Source organism: Artibeus jamaicensis, unplaced genomic scaffold (genome assembly GCF_021234435.1).
Source record: "Artibeus jamaicensis isolate MK-2021 breed Jamaican fruit bat unplaced genomic scaffold, CSHL_Jam_final scaffold_916, whole genome shotgun sequence".
In the NCBI taxonomy this organism is placed as follows: domain Eukaryota; kingdom Metazoa; phylum Chordata; class Mammalia; order Chiroptera; family Phyllostomidae; genus Artibeus; species Artibeus jamaicensis.
In genome coordinates, this window is record NW_026522059.1 from 10,112,886 (window position 1) to 10,121,499 (window position 8,614).

General features: G+C 42.1%; 1 pseudogene; it reads right to left on the reverse strand.

Annotated features, from left to right (window-relative positions):
• Window positions 1-7,785: 7,785 nt before the first annotated feature.
• LOC119064667 (chromodomain Y-like protein) lies at window positions 7,786-8,386 on the reverse strand (annotated as a pseudogene).
• Window positions 8,387-8,614: the final 228 nt, after the last annotated feature.

Consider the following 8,614-nt stretch of genomic DNA (forward strand, 5'->3'; position numbering starts at 1 on the left):
GGCGCCCCCCTGCTAGGGACCTACCTGGTGACCTTTCTGTTTGCAGAATGACACCCAACCCACTGAGCCACAACAGTCAGGGCTGCTGGGGAAATTTAGATATATTTTTTTTTCCCCAAGGAGACTTTACTCACTTTATAATGCCTTTAGAAAAAAGGGGTGTCCTTGTCTTCTGTAGTTTCCTATAGAAACTTGCCCTTTGTCTTAGCTTTTTAACTTGCTTCTCTGCCCATTGGATCGTCAATCAAGTAATCCATTTTATTATTTCTGCTCTCTTCCATTTGCTTCCTCTCCCTACCTGGTTTCCCTGGCCACAGGAACCCTTTGCTGCTGCAGCCTCTGCCTCCAGTCCTTCACCTCTAATACTTGCCCGCTCCCCTCTCATTGGCTCCCTGTTCAGAGGCTCCCATGTAGGTTCTAGATACTGTCTTCATTGACCACGATCGACCCTACCTACTCAGAGCTTTATCCTCAGTTCCACATTAGATCAGCTCTTTAATCATCTGAAGATAGAATTCAACTTTTTAAAGCGAAATAGGAACAAGAAGCTCTTGGCAGAGTTACATGTATCAAGAAACAGGACTTGGGCACATTGTAGAAAAGGCTGAGTTGTTTTGTTTTTTAAGTAGCTTTTTGGAGAGGGCAGAGCAGAGATGAGTAGTTGGTTCAGGTGCACCTCATTTATTGCACTTTACTTTATTGTGTTTCACAGATACTGCGTTATTTTACAAATTGAGGGTAGGACCCTTTACCCACAGAAAGATTATGACTTGCCAAAGGCTCAGATGGTGGTTAACATTTTTTAGAAGCAAAATATTTTTAATTAAGGTGTATACATTGTTTTAGACATAATACTATTGCACATGTAATAGGTGACAATCTAGTGTAAATGTAACTTTTGTATGCACTGGGAAACGAAAACAATGTGTGTGACTCACTTTGTTGTGATAGTTGCCTCAATGCCGTGGGTTGGAACCAAACCCGAGATATCTCTGAGGTGGGCCTGCAAGATAAGGAGTGTCAGGGACCATCATGGAAAGGTATTCCCTACTTTGAGGCAACTAACGAATGATCATCCCTCGGGATGTTGGAGGGACCGGCTTTACAGATCATGAAATTTGCATGACACATGTTGCATGCAAATGTCCTCCTTGGAGGGTGGAGGAGAATGAGAACCTAAGTAGTCCAAGTCAGAATCTTCTTAAATGAGGGGGGGGGGATAAATAAGAGCACTCATATTCAATCATTATTACCCTATTATCACATAGCTAAGAAAAAAACCCGAAACTGAAACTAATTTTGAACTGATGGTCACTCCAACTCTATGCCACAAAGCATGGGAACTATATATGTTGCAGCCAGACTTAGTCTGCATTTTCTGGGGCCAGCACCTGTCCGATGATCTAGTGAAGTGAACTAGACAGACGGAGGAAGGCAGGCCTAGCATTGGGGTTATTCCATGCCAGCAACTCCCACGCTGAATGGCAGGGACTGTCAACAAAGAGGCCCTTCCTCGAGTGGGGGCATCTTCAGAACAGAGCCTAAGAATCTGCAAACAGAGCCCCTACGAACAGAGCCACAGCTCACCGAGCTGAGGCTGCCGCGTTCAGCAGTCCCGTCTGAACCAGCTAGAGCTAACAATCAAGAAACATTCCGAATCACAGCAGCGGTGCCCAAATCGATTTCTCAGTGCCTACCCACTCACAGAAACTGCTGTTCAAGGTGGTGGCTGAGCTAGTCTGTGTTAGGCAGTTTGCATGCATTTCCTTTCATTTCTTCACCCACCCACCCTGTGAATTAGGTATGGTTATGCTCTTATAGGTGATGGAACTAAGCCATGGAAAAATTAAATGACTTAACCCAAACTTACCTAGCTTTTAAGTTGTAGAGCAAGGATTTGAACCTGGGTCTCTCTGACTGTCAACCCAAGCCTCTTACAGATATTGGTGGGTGGGTTCAGAATTTCTCTGGATTCAAGCCTTGACCACTGGGCAAAGGCCCACTACAGTAAATCTGATGTGTGTTAAAGTCTGTGGCCTTGCCACTTTGGGCTTGTAGCTTAAGAAAGCTGGTCCCCAAGGACTTTAATTTTTTTAGAAAAGTCCTCATCAGTTATTTCTCATTATGAAAGCAGTATGTTAAAGTTTGCATGCTTTTTATAACCAGGAAAACAAAACAGAGATGTATAAAGAAAAAGCATTATCCTTTTTCTACTTTATATTTTATTCAGTCTCTTGAAGGAACTAACGTTCATGGCTGGATACAGGTTGTTCTGGGATTTTCTCCTTCCATCTAAAAGCACAGACACCTACAGACACAGTGTTTAGTTTGTTTGTTCACTGTGAATGAAATAGAATGACATCGCAATATTTTTGTGAACAATTACATATCTATCATCCCACCTACACATCAGTAAATATGAATATAAACTTTGCCGCATATCCACCTCCCTATTACACCTACATCACCCCCGCCCAAACACACGCGTACATATAGAAATCCAGGTTTACCATCATTGCAATTCTTTCCATACTTTCCTCCGTTTTCAAATAAATCATTTTTAAATATGTAAAGTACCCATACAGAGGTTTTTGTTATTGTCCTTTTGCAGAAATGAGCTGAATTATACACATTTCTTTACATACGGCTTTTCTCAGCAGTATCTCAAAGACACCCCTCTAAATCTACTGACGTGGCTCCTGCTTGTTTCTTAAAGTGTCTGCATTGCAGGGCGGACCATGCCACAGCTCACTTGACCATCCTCATAGCGATGGACACAGTTGTTTCTATTTCAGTTCCTGTAAACATAACTAAAATAAACCTCTGCATTTAGTATTCTTGTACAGATGAGCTTACATATTTGTTCTTTTCTAAGTTGAAACACACTTCTGTGTAAAGAGAGCCAAGCACGTTTGATATTGAAGAAAGGTTATACAGTCTGGCATTACTGGCAATAGAACATAAATTATGTGACTCAATTATAACAAAAAAACCCACCAGTGCTTTTGCTAAAGTAAAGGTGAGAAAAATAAGTAAATGCTGTAGATTAGCTACATAATCATTTTTTAATTATGTATGTCTTTATTTTATTATTTGCCCCAACATCATCAGCCTCTCAACAGAATAGAATACCTAATTATTTGCACTGTTATTAATTAGACTTGGACATCTTTGATATTTTGCCATCTTTAAGTCACCCAAAATATATAATTTTCATGAATCTCTTGACTTTTTGTTATAAAGATGTATTTATGAAGGTAGGAAGAGACAACAGCGTGGTATCTAACATGGTATCTAACAGCTTGTTTTGTACCTTAAATTATTTGGACACCCTGGCAAGTGGGTCTCCTCTTGTTCTCTTACTCAGGCCCCGCAGTGTTCACAAGGGTCTGATCCGCCGGGGGCTCCAGACTGTGTTCATCTGTTCCTTCTTCATTCATTTAATGCATATTTGCTTAACATTTTCTATGAGCCAGATATTGTACTAATTTTCATCATTCAACAGACATTTGAGTGCTGAGCATCAGACACTCAAAAGGTACTAATGAAATTCCAATTCGACTGTAATCAGAGAGAGCTCAGTCCAATGAAAAAGATTTAAGAAACAGAGAAACAATGCAGATGCTTTGGTAAGGGTTTAATAAAGGGTCGTGCACGGTTTCAGGAAGTGCAGAGAGGGGAGGACACCTTGGTCTAGGGGAGCATCTTCACGGAGGAGCAAGGGACGTGTTAGGGAGCACTACCTGGCTGAGTTTGGCTGAGTGCTGGCACTGGGTCCCCCCAAATTTACAATATGTATTCTACATATAAATATATATTTATAATATGCTGCTTATAAGTAATACATTTGGACTATAATTTATAAAATGCAATTTATAATTATGATCTAATATTATAGAATAAATGTAAATATATAATACATTATACAAACTGATAATAAATATATACATAATCTATATTATATATAAGTTTGGGACTATAAAAAATAAGCAGAAAGTAAAGCCTTTGCTCTTAGAGTCTTATCACTCTATTTAAATGCTGATGAGACCCGTGGAGAGGGTCAGGGATTTGGGGCGGTGGAGGCAGGATAGCACCGAAGAAATCAGCAGCTGGAAGAAAGGGACACTCACTGGGGTGTCAGACCTGTTGACTGATTATAGCAGGAGCTCCAGTCTCTTGGATGAGAAGCAAGGCTTGTCTGTGTTGGCAAAATGCAGCTGAGGCCTGAGCTCTTAGCTGATGAACTTGGCCTTAGTTGCTGGTTCCAGCCATTGAGATGATTTACCCCCAAGCAAAACTCAGCAGAGGTTGGTGAGACCAGCATCACGTCACCCCAACGCCTCCTGCTTTCCTGGCCGAGGCTTTCCAATGCTCCATCCGGCCCCACTGACTATTGGAGATGTTGCCGGCACATGCAGGAAAGAGCGTTTGCCTCCGGGTGTTTTCCTGACCCCACTACCTCAAACCAGAACATTCTCCAAAGCTGTTGTTATCCACAGAACCTAACTCTCTCACACCCCCACTGTTCAGTGATCTCACCTGCCCGAGATGACAGCCAAGATGACCAGCAACAGGCCTGCTCCAGGGATAAGCAAATGACAAAGGGGGAAACAGAAGCTTTTGGCCAGTTCTCCTCACCAGAGGCGACTTTCCTACACCTCTCCCTGTAAGATTGTATTTCCCCACATGAGGAGTCAGAATGAAACAAGCTGAAACTCACAAGAGGCTGAACCCCCTTCGCCCACTAGTCCAGCAGAATTTTTCAGCTTTGAGTAAAATGATAGAAAACAACTTGAAATGGCTCTAGGGAGAATCCAAACTGAATCAATGATGAAAATTCAAATAGAAAATCTAAGCCAATAATTGGATTTTCCTCAGTGGCAATGAGGAATCCACATTCTGGCTTTCATTCTTTTCCTCTTTTTGCATGGACAGCCAAGGAAGGTGTTGTTCAACCTACAAAGAGAAGGCATCAAAAGTGGGCCGTCAGGAGGCTAAGGGCAGCTACTCCAATGAAAACGAAAACTTCTTGCTCAGTTTCCAGTCCTGAGCCCACTTTCAAACTCAGAGTGCATTGCCTGAGGGAGATGATGTGTCCTTGGGAAGAAGTCCCTGTAACACTCCAGCAAATGTGAGTGGCAGTGATTTCTCTAGACCTTTGCCAGAGAGACCCATGGTCTTTAACTCAGGTAATCCTGCCCCAGGGAAAAGCATTCCATTATTTCAAGGACTGTTGGACACAGGGTCTAAGTTGTCACTGATTTTGTTTTATAGAAATGTACTTTCAACAAATATGTGTGGGACATATAAATTTTACATGATAAATGATATTTCTAAAAATATGGCCTCATATTTATATATGTAACTTAAATATGAAATAGAAACATTATATAATATACATGTCTTGTGACATTTAATGAGAGCTTACTGAGTGCAAGGCACTGTTCTAAAGTGTGAGAACTCATTTAATCCTCACAACAACCCCATGAGATGAGAATTTAATTATGTTTTACAGATGAGGGGACTACAGTGCTTTGTGAACCATGAGCGTATGGACAATGAGTGGAGCAACTGGGTTTCAAACTCAGGCCCTCTGGCTCCAGGGGCCTCTACGCTCGGTGTGACGTGAATTGAACAAAGGAGAAAGGGCATAGTCCTCCTCCTTGGTTTTCTCCTTCTGTCTTCATCCTCAACATTTGCTTCCAGCCCATCGGGGATTATTTGTGTATGTGCGTGTATGTATGTGTGTGTGTGACAGGTTGAACTATGCAGAGACTTTGAACTTGTCTATTCATAGCCCCAGGGAATTATTTTACCAACAATAGTGAGACAAACCCACAGGCAAGTGTTCAGTCAAGTCTGTGTCTGGGGGAATTTCAGATATTTCCAGTGACTCATATGCCTACAGGTGTCAGGCAGGTGACCCCAGTGAGCGGAACAGCTGGGCGGAGGCTGTGGCAAATGGGGTGCTCACACCTGTCTAAAAGGGGCAGCTGCTCAACTGCAGGAGCAGAATGACCCAGTATAGGCAGACCTTCCCACTTTTTCCCCAAGAGAATTCAGAAATATAGATAAAAATCTCTTGACTTTCAAACATTAGTGTTTTGTGTTAAGAAATATTAGTTTTATTTAACCAGTTTTCACGGCTGAATACCCTATAAAGAAACTTTACAGACTCTGCAGTTTATATATACGTCAAACTACTGAATGAAAAAGTAGGTCCCACAGATGGAAAAATACTGAGCCAGCCAGTCTAAGGAAAAAGTCGATTTGGACACTGTACAGCTCTCCGTGCAGCTGGGAGGTGGTTAGTTCTAAGGATAAACTTCAAAACTGTACAAAAGTAAAGTTTTGATTTTATTTCACTCTTCATACATTCAATATGATTGCTAGTCAGAAACCTAACTAGTAATAGGCATCTGTAATCATGGATCAGTCCCCACTCCTGAAAGGAGCGAGACTCCCTGTTTGTACAGGGCACTCTGGGACACCATACTGCACTCAGAGTATTGTGTAGATGGGAAGGCGGAGACCGAGAACGTTACACATCAAAGATAAGGTAGTTCTTTCACCGAAAAAAGGAGTTTCTGCATTTAATAGTGTGTCCAAAGAGTGTTAGCTTATTAAATGAACCTAACAATAACTTTATAAACATAAAGTGCTATTTTTGGTGTAATATATCAATCATATCTGCAAGTAGAAATCCAAAATGATTTGTAAAGTAGTATTTCCCACCCAGCAACAAGAAGCATGGTGGTTATTTTTTCAAAAGGATCAGAGAAACTATTTAAACCCCGCTGAGACTAACTTATAACTTGATATTCATACTTAAGCTCTTCAGTGATTCACTAACACAGCAAAAAAAAGAAGCTTTCTTCTAGAGAGACAGCGGCTTCTTCATGTTAACTGTGTAAGAAATGGACATTTTTTTTTTAAAAAAAGGAAAAAACAATTGCTTTTTTTTTCAGCATAAATCCTAAGTGTACTTTAGTTTGGGGCATGTTCATCAGTGGGTTTTTCATCAGGAATATCCTAAAAGATGAGTCTCACTTTTGATTTGGACTTTTCGACGGAAGTATCTGTACCTCCTTAGAGACAATAGCACAGCTCAGCTCTTTCTACATCTCTCTTTGGGGCAGCGGGGCTGAGGCTGTCTAGCACCTTTTTAGAGTCTGTTCTAGAAGAAAAAAACAAGGAAAACAAACATAATTCCACACTTTTCTCCCACCCCAAACCAGCAAAACACACTTCTCTCTTCTATGCAGTACAAGCCAAAGATGACAAAAATTAAAGCTTCCCAGAGCAGTCCAGAGCTCACCATCATACTTTCAAACTTGCAAGCATATTAAGTATAAAATAGTGATATTTGGAAAAAAGGAGCTTTGTAGTATTTGATTTTGTTTTATTTTATTTTAATATTTTATTTATTTTTAGAGAGGGGAAGGGAGGGAGAAACATCAGTGTGTAGTTGCCTCTCACACGCCCCTTACTGGGGACCTGGCCTGCAACCCAGGCATGTGTCCTGACTAGGAATGGAACTGGTGACCCTTTGGTTCACAGTCTGGCGCTCAATCCACTGAGCCACACCAGCCAGGGCTGTTTTTATTTATTTTAAAGTTACAGTACTTAAAATCTTTTTGATAATAAACGCCATGGGTGTTTCAAGTCCTGCTTCCAAGCGTGAGCTGAGGGTGAACTTGTCTCAGGCTGTAAGGTAGATTAGGGCAGCGGGAGCCGCAGATGTCCAGCTCACAATTCCGGTGTCATCAGAAGACATCCAGACAATCAAAACTCATCAATCTTCCTTCTCCAGTATTTCAACATGGAGTCCATCCTTGGGCAGAGGCCCAGATTTTCTTGAGCACTTCACACTCCTCTAATGGGCCCACTCCAACTCTATCTTCATGTTACAGCACACAAGAGCTTTGGATTCCTCAAACACAACTGGATTGTGTGAGGCACGGCCCTCAGTGTGAACCATGACTTCCTGGATGAAGGTCCCTGATTAAAATACCTGGGAGGCCAGGCCTTTGCCACACACCTCCTGCGTTGTCAGGCTGCTGAGCATCATTTCACTTGCAGATGCTCCTCCCGTAATCTTGGGGAACACAATGGTGGAATAGCAACTGGACTCTGTCCGAAGGTAATATAGGGTGTTTGAAACCAATCCTTTTCATTGGCCAAAACAAAGAGACAATAAGTATGGACACTCCTAGTCCAATAGATGGGCCATTTACTGCTACAGTAATAGCTTCTTAAATGGAATGAAAGTACTCATGAAGTTTCTGATGGCCTCTGCCATCTTAGTGCTTTCTCCTTTTCTGCAGCCAGCGTGTTTCAGCTGGGTCCCTGTGTGACCTGCGCTTCCTGCCCCTGCTCCTGTCATGGGGAGCTCAGCAGGAACAAGCCTTTCACACTCACCGCCCACCTGTGGGCCAGACCAGGCTTAGGCGGCCGGGTGGCAGTGCATCTTGGCGCAACTGGCTCCATGCATTAGAGATGTTTATAAATGGCAATATTTTGCGAGCCATACAGAATCTACCTATAGGCCAGCTATGGTTCATGGGCCACCATTTTGTGACTTGTGACCGGAATGAAAGTCAAGAGGGAGGTC